Source organism: Oryctolagus cuniculus, chromosome 4 (genome assembly GCF_964237555.1).
Source record: "Oryctolagus cuniculus chromosome 4, mOryCun1.1, whole genome shotgun sequence".
In the NCBI taxonomy this organism is placed as follows: Eukaryota; Metazoa; Chordata; class Mammalia; order Lagomorpha; family Leporidae; genus Oryctolagus; species Oryctolagus cuniculus.
The window spans coordinates 171,057,100-171,076,576 of NC_091435.1; the positions used below are offsets into that span (position 1 = coordinate 171,057,100).

A 19,477-nucleotide genomic window follows, 5' to 3' on the forward strand; every position below is an offset into this window, starting at 1 on the left:
TCTTCACACCTCACTAGATGTCTACTCAACATCCTACACACCCAAGACAGAGATCTGTCGTGTGCTCCCCTACCTTTCCTACCCCATCCCTCTCCCTGGACACAGCATGTGATTAATTCTCATCTGTGCAACACAGGTGGTGATGATGCGTCCTTTGGCTGTGAGGGAGAAAAAGAGACAGGGATCTCTGTATGGCTGAATGCTAAGAAACCAGGATACTGAAGCTTCAGTGTGGTGGGTCTCTGAATCATAACTTGGGAGAGAATTATACAGGAGAGCTGCATAATAGCCCTGGCTTTTATCTATGGATACACAGAAGAAAAGTACAAGTAACTTATCTGAGCTCTTCTATACATCTAGATCCATGCCAAGAGGGGCAAGCAAGATAAAGATGTAATCACTATATATTTCTCATCCATGATATACATGAAGAATGGATTTCTGTTTATTAGGTCTAAGTGTTTATTACCTTAGCATAGGCTGTCCACCTATAGATAACATAATATCTAAGTTTAACTACTACCTTTGCAGGCCGTCCTATTCCATTTCGTTGAATCCCTGCCCCATTATTCTTCATTTCAAACCTTGATTTTCTTCATGACATTGATTTATTTATTAGCTTATTTTATGAAGTTTGGGCCCTCCAGTCTACTATCAAACTCAATGATGATAGGATCTGTATCTCTGGTGTAGTCAACCTTGCATGATGTGCAGTATATGCTCAACAAATATTTTTTGAAAGAACAAATACTTTTAGATAGAATATCAGTGTTTACAGATAATTTGTTTTTCCTTTTTAAAAAAATTGATTTTATTTTGAAAGTCACAGTTACACACACACACACACACACACACACACACTGAGGTGTGGGGGAGACTGATCTCCCTTCTGTTGGTTCACCCTAGATGGCCACAATGGCCCAGGCTAGACCAGGCCAAATCCAGGGGCCAGGAGCTTCTTCCATGTCTTCTACGTGGGTGGCAGGGATTGAAGCACTTAGGCTATCTTCCACTGGTTTTATCAGGCCATTAACAGGGAGTTGGTTCAAAAGCAGAGCAGTTGAGACATCATCTGGTGCCCATAAATGATGCTGGCATTGTAGGCAGCGGCAGCTACACCACAACACAACCCTGATGATTTACTTTTTTAGGTTAATCACAGTAGACTTTAGATTATTCCTTTTTACATCCTGATGTATTTTCTGGGATGAACCATAGCTAAAATCCTCTCCTGTATTCTGAGAGATGCAGAATGTAGGACTTGTGTACTGGAGCATATTCACTCTGCTAATCTTATCTCTGACCTCCACATCTTTCCAAACACTCTTATAGGCTGGACATGTGAGCATAACTTGTAATTATTTTTGAATCATCTCATCCATCTGGTTATGGGTTCCTTCTCATTAAATAATCTTTGATTAAACCTTGACTTCACACTTAGATCTGTCTGTAAGAATAGAATGAAAGGATCATGTGGACTTGGGAACATTTGTTTAATTAGGGAAATACTAATGTTCACTTTATTCCAAGTGTATTTTCAGTACTCTCATTTTGTTTGTAAGGTTTAATCTAAATTGAGACATTGGGAAATAGCTGGGCATCTACCAACAAGGCTCAAAGTCAGAGCTGGCCTATGCTGAGTTATCCACATTTTCTAGATTACGACATGAGCCAGTTCTCTAAAATAACTTCTGTGATTTCTGAAGTATGAAGAAAACTTGGCAATATTCACTGGTTATCTGAGGTTTAGATTAGTGTCCTAGTCTTCTATGAATGCTGTAGCATAATATCTTATTGTGTAGCTTAAATAGCAGAAGCTTATCTCTTATAGGTCTGGAGGTGGAGAATTCTGAGATGAAGGCACTGCATAATTCAGTTCCTATTGAGGTCTTTTCCTGTCTTGTAGCCAGCTGAATTTTTGCTATATTCTCACATCGTGAGGAGCCAGAGAAGAAGAGGCAGGGAGGGACTCTGGTTTATAAGGGCACCAATTTAATCATGAGGACTCCACCCTCATGATATCTGGGGCACTTAATTACCTCTCAGAGATCTCATTTCCAAATATCATCATATTGGGGGTTAAGGCTTCCGTATCTGAATTTGGGTGGGTGGGTGGGAAGAATACAGATATTATGTCTATAATAATTGAATAGCTTAGACACATGTACAGCATTGATAACCTGACAACACAACAATTAGATGAAGGTTATAAAGACATTTCAGCCTCTTCATTTAATTTAGAGGTATTCCTTATTAAAATAGATTTTTGATAAATTTGGAACTGTGTGAAAGACAAGACAAATATCCAAAATTGCTTTAGAGCTCAGCATAGTTGCAGGCGGGAATCACCAAGGACAGGCAGTACCTTTACTCTTATGAAATTCTTGCAGAGAAATTGACTTGCATTTTCTCAATAGCTTTTCACCTTTAATCTCATTATTCGTCTTCATAAATTGCGTGTTGTACAGAGTGTGAGTTTCCCTGTTCCCATTTTATAGTGTAGAGATTGATATACAGAGGAAAAGTATAAATGACTCACCTGGGTTCTAATCTAAGAGTATGATTTTTGTGTGTGACCATGCCAAGAGAAGAATCAGTTCCATCTTTCAATACAGATAAAAATGTTACTACTGTATGTTTCTTGTAAAATTATTTTTAATTTTTTTTCATTTTATTTGAATGGTACAGAGACAGACCAAGCAAGCTCTTCTATTCTTATATTATTCTCTAAGTGCCTGCAACAGCTAGTGCAAGACCAAGTCAAAGCCAGGAGCCCAGAATTCAGTATGGGGATTTTATGTGGTTGACAGGGAACCAGGGAGTTGAGGTATCATTTTTTCCTCCCAAGGTGTGCTTTAACAGAAACCTAGATTGGAAGTCGGGAGCTGGGACTTGAACCAAGCACTCTAATATGGGATGTGAGTTTCCCAAGAGGCAACTTAACTAGTGTGCCAAACACCCACCTCCACTCTATGCTTCTTGTCCATAGTCCTTGACAATTGTTATGTACATATAACTTTTGGTCGTTCCCTCTGTGATGGTATTGGTGTGCCCAGTGTCATGGGCCTCATTTCCTCCTCACTTGGATGAAGAGACTAAATCTAGATGTCATGTGATTCCGTGTTTTTGACTGAGAAGTTGTCTGCCTCTACCTTTAGCTTCTTTGTCTGAAAAATTATTGAATTTGTAATACTGCTGATGCCCAGTTTTTGATTCTGAAAAGTAACTTGGGAGAGGAAAGTGTGCATTATATTGTGCTATATCTTTAAAGACAACAATGATTGATATAAATAGAAACATTTGTGGCAATAACAGTTTAATAACATTTCGATAAAAATTCTATAAGTACTCTACATAGAAGACTTGGAGAGATAGAGAAGTGAGTGAGACTGAGTGCTGGGGTCCATAGGCTGGAACAACCAATTGGATTTGGAGAATGAGAGGGGATAAGCTATAGGCTCTGACAAAGTCTCAAATGGTATCATCCTGTATAGTTGACAGAATAGGTCATCTATATAAAAATAGGTTTAAATACTAAGGGATTCTAAGTATCAAAACTCTTAAATATGAAATGGTCAGTGAATGACAGAAATTAGTGTCACCTGAAGTAATGTTTGTCTATAAATGTAAATTTAATCTTGGCACTGATTTTGATTTCTAAACCTTCTTTCCCCCCTATATGAATGAAAGTGCCTGGTTCTTTTATGCACACTTCCCTTCTAGTTCAGGTGTTAGCTTGATTATAAGAGAGATTTCCTCTTCTTACTCCACTGCATGAAGCCAATAGCAGGGCTATATGCTAGAGGGAAACATGTTTACATCTCTTTGCTTATATATGCTTATGAAATGAATGAAAATCACCCCACCAGTTTCCACAGCACAATAATTTGTAAAATATCTATTGTATACAATGAACTATTCTACTTGATACCCACTAGCTTCATTAGTCCAAGTAGTGATTAACATGTATTTTTATAGAGACAGGAGGTTGTGTAATTTGTTTGAGGTCAGTTCCCATCAAAGCCTGGAGTGCTTTACATGGGTTCACTGAAATTATGTTGAGCAAATGGATAAAAAAAATGTTATGTGGATGTGAATGTGCGTGTATATGAATGAAATTCAAGTCTCTCTGACATATACATCATTGAAATATGACTTTCTGGGCTCTGTTGTGGAATAGTGGGTTAAGCTACCAGCTGTGATGCCGGTATCCCATATGGGTACTAGTTTGTGTCCTGGTTGTTCCAATTCAGCTCCATGCTAATGGCCTGGGAAAAGCAGCAGAAGATAGCCCAGGCTTTTGAGCCCCTGCAACCCATGTGGGGGACTTGGATAAAGCTCTTAGCTCCTGGCTTCAGCCTGGCCTAGTCCCAGATGTGGAGGCCATCTCAGGGGTGAACCAGAGGATGGAAGGTCTCTCTCTTTCTCTCTCTCTCTCTCTCTCTCTCTCTCTCTCTCTCTGTGTGTGTGTGTGTGTGTGTGTGTGTAACTGTGGCTTTCAAAATAAATAAATCTTAAGAAAATAAATATGGATTTCAAAATGTAATTAATGAATAGGTAAATAAATGAGGAAAATGCAAAACATGTTTTCTGGTTGCAAAATCCTTGGATTTGAAGCCAAGTGGCCTATATTTGGAAGATCTATGATGTCAGTGATTAGCTATGTGTACTTGTATAATTTATGTGAATTCTGTGAATCTCCGTTTGATCATCATAAAATGAGCTAATAAGGTCTACTTAGGAGCATATTTGTGAAAATGACATGGGATTTTGCAAATCAAAGCTTTCACCCTTCCTGGCTTATGGTAGGAGCCCAGTCAGTGTTCATTTTAGAGCCGTTCTTCCTCCAGCTCAACTGAGGCTTCATGGTTACCCTGTCATGCCACATATTTTCGGAGGACAGTCCAGGCAGCCTGGAGCATGTCAGAATTGAGATAAAGATGAGGACAGCCAAGAATCTCTTCTTACCCATATTAAACATTTACCTCTTTTTGTTGTCTCCATAGAAGAGCAGTCAGTGGCAGTAATGGTAATCTAAGTGATAGAATACCAAATCATTGAAGTAGCTAATACTACAATCATTTTTCAATTAGGAAACCTAACGTCTGGTATTTTTCCATACCTTGCAGCCACACAAACATGAGTTGGTGTTAGAACTGGTATTTGAATCCACTTCCACCTGACTCTAAAGCTTGAGGTACCCTACTCTAAATTACTGCCTTTACCAAGATAGTAAGGATCTGGCCAGAGGCCGGCGCCGTGGCGCACTTGGCTAATCCTCCACCTGTGGTGCTGAAATCCCATATGGGCACCGAGTTCTAGTCCCGGTTGCCCCTCTTCCAGGCCAGCTCTCTGCTGTGGCCCAGGAGGGCAGTGGAGGATGGTCCAAGTGCTTGGGCCCTGCACCCCATGGGAGACCAGGAGGAAGCACCTGGCTCCTGGCTTCGAATCAGTGTAGCTCCAGCCGTAGTGGCCATTTGAGTGGTGAGCTAACAGAAGGAAGACCTTTCTCTCTGTCTCTCTCTCACTGTCTGTAAATAAAAAAAAATTTTTTAAAGGGTCTGTCCAGACCATACCAATGTCCAACCTATTGCCAAATCCTTCAGAACATTTGAGCCTCTTTAAAAGAGGCTTAGTTTATGTGAACAGCATTCCTTAGGTGTAGAAATTTTTATTAATCAGCATCTATAATTACCACCTATTAATTCCTTGTAGCTATACTTCTTTGGCTAGCCAAGTTGAAATATTCCCATTGAACGCATGAAAAAATGCAAAGTAAGTAAACTGCCTAGATCTAAATATCCCTGATTCATAATAAAGACATGCCTAAACGTGCAGTATCCTATCAGATTTTAGTATTCTTGGTCATCAAATTCATGTGGTGTCTCACCGATTAGCCCAATACTGACAGTAAAATTGACGCATCATTTATACAGGAGAAAAATTAGTCACAGAGAGTGTAAGAACTTGCTTAAGGAGAACAGATACTACCAGAGATAAGCACAGCATTCTAACCTAGACAATCTGACTCCACGGCCACAGCTCTTCATTCTATACTTTACTACCTATGCTAATATTAGACTTGATGTTTTATATACTTTATATACAATTTTCTCATAAGTAAATAAATTTTATCTTTATAGTAATCTTGTGAGTTAAATGTCATTATTCCCCTGTAAATATAAAGATATGGAAACTATGGGAATTAAAGTAACTTGTCCAAGGTCAAACATTTGGTCATGTGGGAGTATTCTTAGGCTCAACTCCAGATTCTATCTAACCAGTTCAGTAAGATGAGGCATTCTATGTGTCTTTAGCCATTGTGTGACACTTATACTCTAAATTAGTCAATGGTCTCTGAGCACTAGAGCCATGAATTGCACAAATAGCCATATTTCTTTACCTCTGCCTGAAGCTGTATCCTTTGTAAGGTGACTCAAAAACTCTTCTCTTCAAATGATGAACCTTAATTCTCTTTTTCTTGAGTCTGAGCTGTATGACTCAAGAAGAAAATGATTGTCATAGTTGTGAAGCCAGGCCTTATAATGCCTTCGATGCTTATGCTACCTTTTTGGAGCTCTTCCCAGTTGCTACACAAACACGTATGCTGAAGCACCTTCAGGGCAGCCTGCTGAGGGAAGCCTAGGGAAGCTGGTGATCAGTCAAGCTGGCAGCTGGTTGCAGATGTGTGACTGAGTTGAACCAAGACAGGAAAAACCACCCAGATAGACTAGACCCAAATTCTTGACCTGTAAAGTCTCAGCTGCATAAATGATTGGAATTTTAGGTCTAAATGTTGGGGTGGTTTATTACACATCAGTTATGAAGGTGATGCATGTAGTGTCTTTGATTTCTTGGCATCCATGTGTCCAACTCCTCTTCTGTCTTTCACTATAATTACTAAAAATTTCATTTTCTTTCAGAGATATTAGTTTAAAAAACTGATTAGAACAGGTCTTCAAGGAAGGAGGTACCTTTCTCTGAAGGGAGGAGAGAACCTCCACTTTGACTATGACCTTGTCTAAACAATATAAGAGTCGGTGAACTCAGAGGGCTTCCATAGCCTTGGAAACTCATGACTGGAGCATAGGGAGACTACTGATGCCATAGACAGGAGTGTCAATTGGTAAAGTCAACAGCAGGAGTCACTGTGCACTTGTTCCTCATGTAGGATCTCTGTCCTTAATGTGCTGTGCATTGAGATTTAATGCTATAACGAGTACTCAAACAATATATTTCACTTTGTGTTTCTATGGGGGTGCAAACTGTTGAAATCTTTACTTAATGTATACTAAACTGATCCTCTGTAAAAAAAAAAATATCAACTCCCAACTTGACTCTCACTGGGATTAAACATGACAATAGGTCTGATCTGATTTCATCATCATTTAAAAAAATCATCTATTATTTTTCACTTTATGTTTCTGTGTGGGAGCAAACTGTTGAAATCCTTAATGTATACTAAGCTGATCTTCTGTATATTAAGATAATCGAAAATGAATCTTGATGTGAATGGAAGGGGAGAGGGAGTGGGAAAGGGGAGGGTAGTGGGTGGGAGGGGTGGTATGTGGGGGAAGCCATTGTAATCCATAAATCGTACTTTGGAAATTTATATTCATTAAATAAAAGTTAAAAAAAAAACTGATTATGGAAGCAGGGGCTTAACATAAGGCTTAAGACTCCCATAGTGGAGTATGTAGGTTTGATTTTAAGCTCTGGTACAGGAATTCAATGCAGATTCTGGTAGGTAGCAGATTATGGGTTCTTGTCACTAATGTGTGAGACTTGTACTGTGTTCCAAGTTCCTGGCTTTGGCCCTGGCAATAGGGAGAATGGATAAGTGGAAGGGAGCATGCTCTCTTTCCCTCTCTGCCTCTCAAATATTAAAAAAAAATTAGTTGATCTTAAAATATATGATCAAAGCATAAAGTCATAGAAAACCTGAAAAGACCAATAATGAGTGATGAGTTGAATCAGTAATAACCTCCCAATGAAAAAAACCCAGGATCAGATGACATCATTGCTGACTTTACCAAACATTAAACTAAGAACTAACAACAATTCTCAAATTATTTCAAACAATTGAAAATGAAAGAACTCTTCCATAGTCATTCTATATGGCCAGATTTATCTTAATTCCAAAACTAGTCATAGACACAGCATAAAGAAAGCAAGAAAAGAAAAGAAAAAATGAAAGAAGGAAACTACACTCACAACTCATATCCATGATGAATATGGGTGCAAAAGTTCTCAACAAAAGTCAAGCAAATATAATTCAGCAACACATTAAAAACATTATTTACACTGATCAAGGGGGATTTACCCCAGGGTTACAGGGATGGTTCATCATATGCAAATCAATAAGCATAAAATATTACATCAACAGAGTGAAGAATCAGTCATCTCAGATTTAGAAAAAGCATTTGATAAAATACAACATTCAGTTATGATAACAACCTTGAACAAATTAAGTGTAGAAGGAATATTTTTCAACATAATAAAGGCTCTATATGACAAATCAACAGCCAACATCATATTGAATGGGGAAGAGCTGAAAGGATTTCTACTAATATCTGAAACCAGACATGGAAGTGTATTTCCTCCATATTATTCAATGTAGTTCTGGAAGTTTTAGAAATAGTCACTAAGCAAGAAAAAAGAATAAAAGGTGTACAAATAGGGAAGGAAGAGTTTAAATTATCACTCTTTGGAGTGGAGATGATTCTATATATAAAATCAGTAGCATTTTTATACAACAACAATGATTTTGCTGAAAAAGAACTTGTAAGAACAGTACACAATAGCTACAAAAATTAAATACCTTGGGATAAATACAAGCAAGGATGTGAAAGACTTCCGCAATGAAAATTATTGAGGAGAAGTACATGAACACAAAAAAGTGGAGATATATATATATATATATATATATACACACATATATGTATGTATATATATGTGTGTGTGTGTGTGTGTGTGTGTATATGTGTGTGTGTGTGTCATATTCATGGAGTGGAAGAATTAATATTCCCAAAATGTCAATACTGCCCAAAGTGACTTAGAGATTCAATGCAATCCCCACCTATGCCATTCTTCACATAATTAGAAAAAGAACCTAAAATATATGTGGAAGCATAAAAGGCCCCCAAATATTCAAAGCAAGCCTGAACAATAAAAGCAAAGCTAGAGACATTATAATACCAGATTTCAAGACATACTAAAGGACCATTATAATCACAACAGTACTGACATAAAACTAGACATACAGACTAATGGAACCAGAATAGAAAACCCAGAACGTGTGCTTCGACAACCAAATTATCTTTGACAAGAATGCTAAAAGCTCTTCTGGGAAAGAGGACAGCTTCTTTAATCAATAGTGTTGGGAAAGTTGAATTTTTTTCCTGCAGAAATTTTAAGAAAGACTGCTATTTTTAAACCCTATACAAAAATCAATTCAAGTGCCGGTGCCGTGGCTCACTAGGCTAATCCTCTGCCTTGCAGCGCTGGCACACCGGGTTCTAGTCCCGGTCAGGGCGCCGGATTCTGTCCCGGTTGCCCATCTTCCAGGCCAGCTCTCTGCTGTGGCCAGGGAGTGCAATGGAGGATGGCCCAAGTGCTTGGGCCCTGCACCCCATGGGAGACCAGGAGAAGCACCTGTCTCCTGCCATCGGATCAGCATGGTGCGCCGGCTGCAGCGCGCCAGCTGCGGCAGCCATAGGAGGGTGAACCAATGGCAAAGGAAGACCTTTCTCTCTGTTTCTCTCTCTCACTGTCCACTCTGCCTGTCAAAAATAAAAAAAAAATAAAAAAAAATCAATTCAAAATGGATCAAAGATCTAAATTTAAAATCTGAGACTATGAAAATATTAGAGGAAAACATAAAGGAAGCTCTGCAAGACACTGGCATAGGGAATTATTTCTTCAGTTAAGATCTCCAAAGCACATGCAGTAAAAGAAAAAAATAGAAAAATGGTATTATAAGAAGCTTCTGGATAACAAAGGAAAAAACAGAAGAGAAAACTGACAGAATGGGAGAAAACGTTTGCAAACTCAGCATCTGATAAAAGATTAACATCCAGAATATATAAGGAAATTAAAAAGCTCAACAACAACAAAACTAACAATTCAAATAAGAAATCAGAAAAGAATCTAAACATCTGAACAGACATTTTCTCTCTCTCTGTGTGTGTGTGTGTGTGTGTGTGTGTTTAATTTAAGGTATACACATTTCATGTATTTCGTGTATAGAGATTTAGGAACACAGTGATGTTTGCCACCCCACCCTCCTTCCCGCCTATACTCCCACCCTTCCTCCTAAAAGAAGAAATACAAAAGGGCATGAAACACATGAAAATAAGCTCAGTATAAATAGTCATTAGAGACATGCAAATTAAAAACCACAAGGGATTATATCACTCTAGTTGCAATAGCTATTACCAAAAATATATAAAAAATTAAATGCTGGTAAAATGGAGAAGAGGGAACCCCAAAACACTCGTGGTAGAAATATACATTAGTACAGTTATTATGGAAAACTATGGAAACTCCTCAAAAACTAAAAATTGCTCAACCATAAGACTCAGCCATCCCACTTCTGGAAATATTCAAAGGAAATGAAGTTAGCGTATAAAAGAGATACCTCCGGTCCCATGTTTATTGAAACACTATTCACCATAGCAAAGACATGAAATCATCCTAGATGTCCATCAGTAACTGCATGGATTACACAAATGTGGTATAAATAAAAAATGGAATATTACTTAGCCATAAAAAGAATGAAATCCTGAGTTTGCAACAAAAATGGATGTGATTGGTGGTAATTATGCTGTTAAATAAGCCATAAATAGAAAAAATATCACATACGTTCTCTCATATGTAGAGTTCTCTACATATATGTGTGTATATATATATATGTTACAACATATGATATTCACAGGTGAAGTGATTATGGCAAAAAGTTAACATTCCTTTAAAAAGTGAATTATATTTCAAATATGCGTTCAAAGCATCTCATTACTACCAATTTTTTTTTTTTACTTTTTTTTTTTAACTTTTTTTTTTTTTTTGACAGGCAGAGTGGATAGTGAGAGAGAGAGAGACAGAGAGAAAGGTCTTCCTTTTGCCGTTGGTTCACCCTCCAATGGCTGCTGCGGCCGGCGTGCTGCGGCCAGTGTACCGCGCTGATCCGATGGCAGGAGCCAGGTGCTTCTCCTGGTCTCCCGTGGGGTGCAGGGCCCAAGCACTTGGGCCATCCTCCACTGCACTCCCGGGCCACAGCAGAGAGCTGGCCTAGAAGAGGGGCAACTGGGACAGAATCCGGCGCCCCGACCAGGACTGGAACCCGGTGTGCCGGCGCCACAAGGCGGAGGATTAGCCTAGTGAGCCACAGCACCGGCCATTACTACCAATTCTGAAACAAGATTGTCAAATTTTTTTTTTTTCACTTGAAATTCTGCTCAGTTAAAGACTAGGTAGATACCCTTCTCCTAGTTTGATTTGCCAAACACGTCAACTTGGAGTGAGTGACAAAAGGATTCCTTGAAGGCAGAGAGGCCATGGTGAACAAAAACAGTGTTTCAAGTGTCACAGAAGAGTATATCAAAAGTGATATTATGCAATTGCTGCCTGCTTACCATTTGCAAGCTGTTACCTAAGATAGATGGACAAAGAGACAGACAGAAGATGACTGGTATTGAGGTAGGTAGATAGGTACGTAGGTAGATAGAAAGATAGGTATGTAGGTAGGTAGACAGAAAGATAGATAGATAGACAGACAGACATACAGATTAAACAGAATTACTCCAGGTCCAGTAGATTGCATTCTAATTGCACTACAATTATGTCATTGGCATTCCAATTACATTAAAATAGTTTAGATTTTAGTCCACAGCAAAACACAGTGGAAGTGATAACGGCTCTAGCAGTGCATTCGTGGCTTGCGTTTGTTTCTCTACAAGTGGAGAGTAAAATCAATGAGAGCAAGTGACTACATCCTTCACTTAATAATGCTCTAACATTAAGTCATGCCTGGCTTGGGAAAGAACATCATAAATGAAGACAAATTTCTTATGAAGTAATTTTAAAACATAGAAGTTCCTTTTGGTTTTATTATTTATTGATTTAGTTTATTTATGCACTTATCAAATACATATGTACTGAGTGATTCCCACACTCTACTAAGTGCTGGAAAAACAAAGGTAAGCTTAATAGAAAGTCATCTGTAGAATGGCTCGAGCTACATTATTATACTCATATTTGGTAAAAATAATAAGAAAAAAATTGAAATATACTATATGACCAAGAGTTTAACTTGGCCTTTAGAAAATAGCCTACAAAAATTAAAAAATTAATTAGATGTAATATTAGAATTTACATTTTTCTTGAACTCTTTAATTCATGAACTTATTTATTATGATTTCATGAAAAAGTCCCACCATATGTTTATTTTTGATTGCAAATACATATTTTGTTTGGGGAAATGCTTTGAATTTTAAAGGTATTGTTTTCTGGCTAGTGTAGCAGTTGACTTTTCCACAGTCCACTTCACTGTTCTATGAAGCTATTTCTTGAAGGTGTGGTGCATGGAAACTAATTCCATGGGAGCCAGTTTTTAAAATTTCATTTAATTGTAAGTTTATCGCTAGTTTTAAAACTTTTTAACTGACATATTATGCACATATTTATGGGGCATAGTGTGACATTTCAGTACATGTATATAATATGTAATGAGTGTTGGAATTATCAGATTTGATTGGATGTACCATTGCATCATAATATGGTATCGAATTCAATTATAAGACTTTTGAATGATGCAGCTACAGCATGTGTAGCAGATACAGAGAATTTGAGTAAAAGGTAAATGTCATTTAGAATGAGGACAAATCGGTGGCTCTTCTATGATCAAAAGGATCCAAGGTGATCACCTGCCACAGGAGATGGGCTGATTAGAGTAGGGTACCATATTTGGAATTCCTAGTTTTACCACTACTGTTAGTGACTTAGCACTCAACAAAGGTAGTATTCAGATGGAACAGTCCTGCTTCCCTCCCTCCCTCCCTCCTTCCCTCCTTCCCTCCTTCCCTCCCTCCTTCCCTCCCTTCCGTTCCCTCCCTCCCTTCCTTCCTTCCTCTTTCTCTCTTTTTTCTTTCTTCCTTTCTTTTGAGATTATGGGCAATCACTATCCATACTACTGTGGCCACAGTTTTAGAACTCACTACAGAACTCGGGAGAGGAGGCACATTGACAGACTCAGAATAGGCCATCTTGTTAAATAGGAATCTCTTCTACAAAGCGTACCTGAGGTCCAAGCGCCAGGGGTCCACTCACATATATTTTCTCCGTATCGCCTCATCAGTGAGCTTCTTATTTGCTCCTTCCAAGGTGTTGATCGTGTGGATCATTACTTTGGGATGTCTCTTCTTCCAAGCCAAGTGGAAAAGGATTTTTGATACTTAAATTTCTGCCTATTGCCTTATCTAACCTCTTACCCACCTATTGTGACTCTGAGTGAGATCATAGTGATTCAGCTCTCTGCTCTCTCCGGATGCTATCCTCTCATGTGAAGTTTTCCTTAAATTGATTTTTCCCTCTTAAGTAATTATAAAACAGTTTCTCAGTCTCAGCAGTATTATTTTAGGCTGGGAAGTTTTTTGTTGTGGAGGAATTGTTTCTATGTCTTTTATGGCATTTGACAGTCCCAGACCTTTACTCACTAGATGCCCTGAGAACACTCTTTCCCCATTTGTGACAGGTGAAAATAACATTTGCAGTAGGTTAAGGGACAACCTGTGAGATCAGCACCCCCTAGGATCAATGGTTTGAACCTTGGCTGCTCCAGTTCTGATCAAGTTCTCTGCTAATGTGCCTGGGAAAGCAGCGAATGGTGGCCTGAGTGCTCGGGCCCCTGCTGCTATGCTGGACAGCTGGATGGATTTCTTGGCCCCTGGATTCAGCAGGGCCCAATGCTGGCTGTTACAGCCATTTGGGGAGTGGATCAGTGGAGGGAAGATCTCTTTTGTCTCTTTCTCTCCCTCTCTCTCTCTATCTCTTCATTTCAAATAAACACACACACACACACACATACACACACACATATATATGGGTTTTTTTTTAAGAGAAAATAATATTTTCACATTGCTAAAATGTTCTTGGGGGTGGAGAGCAAGATCAGCCCCATTTGGAAATGACTGACTTATAACTAAGTTGAAGATGCACAGTGATTTAACTGTCACAGTCCCATTTTGGGCTTTTGTCTTAGTCTACCTTTTAACTCAAAGCTGTTCCTGTTTATATGATGAACCATGGCTGTTCTCATCATAAGGAACTCCCCACAGGTCCAGAGATGATGGAGAGGTGTTTGTGTGCCAAGAGAAGACATGCTGTGTGTGTGAGCCGTCTGTTCACACAGCTTTCTCACGCTTCAAGAACTCCCTGGGCCCAGTCCCATATATGCTTCTTCCATCTGATCAAGGTAAGCTGCTGTGCGCATCTCACTTCATGTCTTGGAGTCGCTGCATAATATATAGTCTGCAATGTTTTGCTCTGTTTGAAGTGGCATGTAGATAACCACCAACTAGGGTATATGATGAAGCAAAAGTATTTTTTTAAGTAGCTTACTTTGTGAGAAGGCACAGGCTTTTTATTCACCAGTCTTGAGAACGGTGGTTTTTCCCATTAAGGTCATACAGGCTCCAGATGGCATCCCCACCACTGAGTTCATGCTCATGAAGTCGGCTGGGCTGTGAGAGGCCAAGGGGCAGAACTACTGGCTCTGCATCCTGGGTGACCTAGCTTTCTCCTACTCTTGAACTCAGTCAAAGCTAAAAACGTTTTTAATAATATGGCACATAGAAAGGGAAAGGACAGTCAGATATGCTGTATGTTGGCTGTACAATCCACAAAGGCCATGTTTCTTTGTAATAAGGAATTCAAGATTTAGCAATCTTTTACTTAACAGAGCTTATACCAATGTGCTTCCAACGGTCAGATCTCTGGTAACTGAAAGCAGTCTATTTTAAGGGATTTGTTTTCTAACCACCAGCATGCAAGTTTTTCCAACGCTTTTAGGTCCCTGGTCCCATTAACATCTTGAACCAGTAGGGTATATCCTGAGATGGTGATGGAGACCCTTGCAAACTAGATTGTGAGATAGACATGAACTGATGTTAAGTGTGAAGTTAGTTATAGCTAGTTATTGCTGCTGAGCAAAACCAATGCGTTCTGCTGTCCTTTCTGGGGTTAGGAAAGATAGTTGGCATACCATGCCAATTTCTTCTAGTAAGCATCCTACAACTAGTAAACCATCTGAAAAGAAGCGATGACCTCATTAAACATATGACAGTTGGCATTCACAGAGACTCTGCCTCTCCTGAAACTAGTCAGATTGTTAAGTTGAAGGGCAAGTCAAGTTGAGGAGAGTCCACACACTGCTATTTCTCAAGTCTTGGATGGTGGCACACAGCTTTGAGCTTTCTTCAGGGATGCCATTAGATTTTGGTTCAATGCTTTGGTAACAGAAAAGTTCTATAACCATTGATGTACCTTCCCATAAAATAAGACTTGCTGTATGGGTCAGGTTAAAATTGTGATTACGTCAGTTGTTCACATAGCTAGTCTAAACTGTAGTTGGGAACCGAGAAAACACACATGAGGTAAGTTCAGAAACCAACTGTGACTGCTATGGGGTAGACTCAAGTCACAATCTGTTCAATCTAGACCTCCATAATAGTCTCATTATTTTCTGTACATCATGATGTTCTGGGTTCCTAGCGATTAGCTTTCATTTAAATTAAGTTTTTAATGACTTCCCAATGTCTGGGTGAATCTCTTTGCCCTGTGCCCATTTAGACTGCTAAATTGTGACAGGGCCACTTAGGAAAGGCTGAGGAGTAGATCCATTAGTAAGTATCTGATACTATTGTAGAATCTTCCCTCAGCGGCATCCAGGTTTCTCATAGCTTGAAAAAAACAACAAAAACAAGGTTTTGAATCTTGGAAGTAACACAGGTGTAAAGAGAACCTATCAGGATGGTTCAGGTATGACCTCTGTTAAGCACAGCCAGATTTTAGGGTTATAAGTTTCAAGTGGTATCCTAATGTTTCTGTCATATAGAACTCCTTCACCAATTAGACACAGCTCTGTATTCTTGTGGGCGAGACCATTGTAATCATCACTTTATATGACCAATTATTATCTTAACTGTGTACACTTTCCTTTGGAGAGTTATGCCTTATTAGATTGTTATGCCATTCTAGTACCCAACAGCCATATTGAAAATGCAGTGATTAATTTTAGATAAAGCATCTCTAACCAACAACTCCATCAATATTCAGTAGGAATACTGGTCCTTTCTCTCTAGATTCTTATAGTTGAAGGTAGTTGATAGAGTTTTTGATGGATACCTTTTTAGCGTGCAATTAGGAGTGAGTGGAAGATTTGTATGAAACAAACACTTTCCATTCCTTCTCAGACTTTTACCTAGGATTATTTGTAAAACCAGCTCCAAAATTTCTATATGTTTAAGTGCTTTTGATGATTAAAAGTTAGTTTTAGTTTCGTTCAAGATGTATGCATAAAAATTTATATCCAAATAGTACAACAAAGCTTGTGAAAAAAATCGTCCTTTCTCTGCATCACTTTATATTCCTAGTCTTTGTCTTTTCAGGACTAATGAGAAGGCTGATGAGGCAGGCTTGGAGGGGCGATAATTGGGCAAAGCACTGTTATCACCCCTCTCAGGAACACTCTACTTAGCAAGCTTTGCTAGGGCATTTGCCCCTGGAGAAGTGTTACCACTGACAGCACCACAGGGACTGTTGCCACAGCCCATGCACTGCTCAGTTCTGTTGACCGTAGATAATTGCTGTATTGCCATCTGCCGTTCAACCTCACATATCAATCTAGGACCGAGTTTCAGTTGACCCCATGCTTTTACCTCCCCCATAGAGATTTGCATTCACAGGTGAGAGCATCCAGCAGGCCAGGTTTAGAACTCTGTCCACACCTGTCTGCTAGGGATTGCTCAAAGGGATGGTGGCATTGTATGGAAACTATCTCATAGATGGAAGAACCCTTCCAAACATTTACCTTGAGGTGCTTGCTGGAAATCAAAAATGATGTCTGTTTACAGTAAGAAAACAACATTATACTCTTCCTCTTTTCCAGAGTTGTGTAGTCAAATCCAGTTTTCCCCATGTCAGGTGGAAATGTGAAGACACATTATTGAGAATTGGGGACTATTTGTCTCTCTGCTTTGTGCAGCAGTGTGATGGTGAACCTTGACATTGTATTGCAATGTTAGATTGAGAAGGTTTCAGTTAAAACTGACAATAGTTCCACATTTTCTGCCCAAAAGAACTTGGTGTTACTGACCCACAATGAGACTCTGAGAGGGAGTGGTTTTGCTTCTAGTTACTCACGCCTTGCACAGAGAGGTGACGGGCCAAGGCAGGACTGGGATCAATGACTAAGAACTGCCTGCATAAGGTTTGAACATGTTATTGGCCAGGAATCACCTTTCTCCCTTTAAAACATGCACACATTCTTCTTGCTGCTAACCCCAGGAAGGCAAAGTGCTTAGGTACAGGCTTTGTCTCCTGACTCCCATTATACTCACCACTGAAGCATATAAAGAGATAGAAGCTGCCTTTGAGAGTCTGAGGGCTGTTTGGCTTCAAACATTTTTTATTTTATAATTGAATTAGAGTAAAAACAGTAGTTAAAATATACCCTTGGCTGTTGCCATGAAAATCACAAAAACAAATTAGCCCCAAATATCCAGTTTTCTGTAGTTTCCAAGGATACAACCACAATTAGAATTGTCATATGCCAATCTTTTTTTGTTAATTTTCGAGGGACATTAAAACAAGATAATGGAAGGGAAAGGGCTAGAGGGAAGGCTTTTCTTGCTAAATAAAGGTTAGAAAAAAAAGAGAAAGAGCGCTGAAGCTGATTGTGCTGCATTGCTTTCAGATTGGTTTAAGGAAAATGGCTGAACTCACTCTGGCTCCTCAGATATTGCTTAATTGAAAACAAAACAGGACAAGTCATGTTTCTGGTTTAAAGAGTAGGGATGGCCAAGTCCTCTAATGTGCCAGATAATAAAACCTGTATTATTCTTTTCCCTGATTTTTCTTTCATTTATACATTCTCTATCAGCATTCCCTTATTTAATTCCCATAACAGCCTTACACAGAGGTATGTTAGACACTTGTTATTTTGGTCTACTGAGTATCTTTTCCAATGTTTCAGCAATAACACGCTGACTTGCTTCTAGACAATTACCTTTCCCCACCTGATAGTGTCCAGCTAGATAGTAAATTAAGATACTCTTGCCATGGTAGGATTGGGAAGCATAGCAGGTCATTCAGAGTTAATTTTGGTAGATAAATCTGGAGCTGAGCTTTCAAATTAAAGAAAGTTATTGGCACTTATTTGCTTTGTCAAGACCCTGGATATGGATATGATGGTCCTGCAATTTTGCCAACAATATTGTTGAATTTTGGATTTCTTTGTTAATTCTGTAAATTAGGAACATCCTAACAAATGTCCATCTATACTTACATTGGCTAAAGCAAAAAAAAAAAAAAAATACCAATTGCTATTGTTCTCATTTTTCATTTGAGAAAACAGAAGCTCAATTAAATGAAATCATTTGTCCAGAGATAATCAGTTAATGATGGAAATCTGTATTTAAAATCACATCTGCTTTGCCACCCATCCTAGATATGACTGCCTGTTTCCCTTTATGTGAATAATGTTATTACCCTGGCTGTATCCGAAGTCAAGGACTCCCTTTTCAACAGTGGAATCAAAGGTCGTCTCACGTAGAATGAAATTGTTCTCCTCAAACTTCCACTTTTGTGAAATGGGGATTCTTTTCACATCCTTCATGGTTTTTTTGTGGTTTATTCTTTCTGCTTGAAGAAGAGGAGAGTGACAATGACTAGAATGAACTAGAATCTCTTCCATTTTCTTCTTTCCCTTTGGCGCACCTTACTGACCCAGAGTGTGAACATCAGAATGGAGGAAATAAGGCTGCTTAAAATGAGGAATACTAGGAAGAGCATGGGCATTGGGAGCTAGGAGAGCTACTCTAAAAAGTTCTTTTTTGAGCCGGCGCCGTGGCTCAATAGGCTAATCCTCCACCTTGCGGCGCCGGCACACCGGGTTCTAGTCCCGGTTGGGGCGCCGGATTCTGTCCCGGTTGCCCCTCTTCCAGGCCAGCTCTCTGCTATGGCCAGGGAGTGCAGTGGAGGATGGCCCAGGTGCTTGGGCCCTGCACCCCATGGGAGACCAGGAAAAGCACCTGGCTCCTGGCTCCTGCCAGGATCAGCGCGGTGCGCCGGCTGCAGCGGCGGCCATTGGAGGGTGAACCAGCGGCAAAAAGGAAGACCTTTCTCTCTGTCTCTCTCTCACTGTCCACTCTGCCTGTCAAAAAAAAAAAAAAAAAAAAAAAAAAAGTTCTTTTTTAAGATT

General features: G+C 39.3%; 1 long non-coding RNA gene across 1 annotated transcript in view; it reads left to right on the forward strand.

Annotated features, from left to right (window-relative positions):
* Positions 1 to 19,108, forward strand: part of LOC138849411 (uncharacterized) — a 444,923-nt gene extending 425,815 nt beyond the window's left edge. Inside the window, exon 5 of the long non-coding RNA XR_011388243.1 lies at positions 14,334 to 19,108. This is a non-coding gene — a long non-coding RNA (uncharacterized lncRNA). The remainder of the gene's footprint in view (positions 1 to 14,333) is intronic.
* Positions 19,109 to 19,477: the final 369 nt, after the last annotated feature.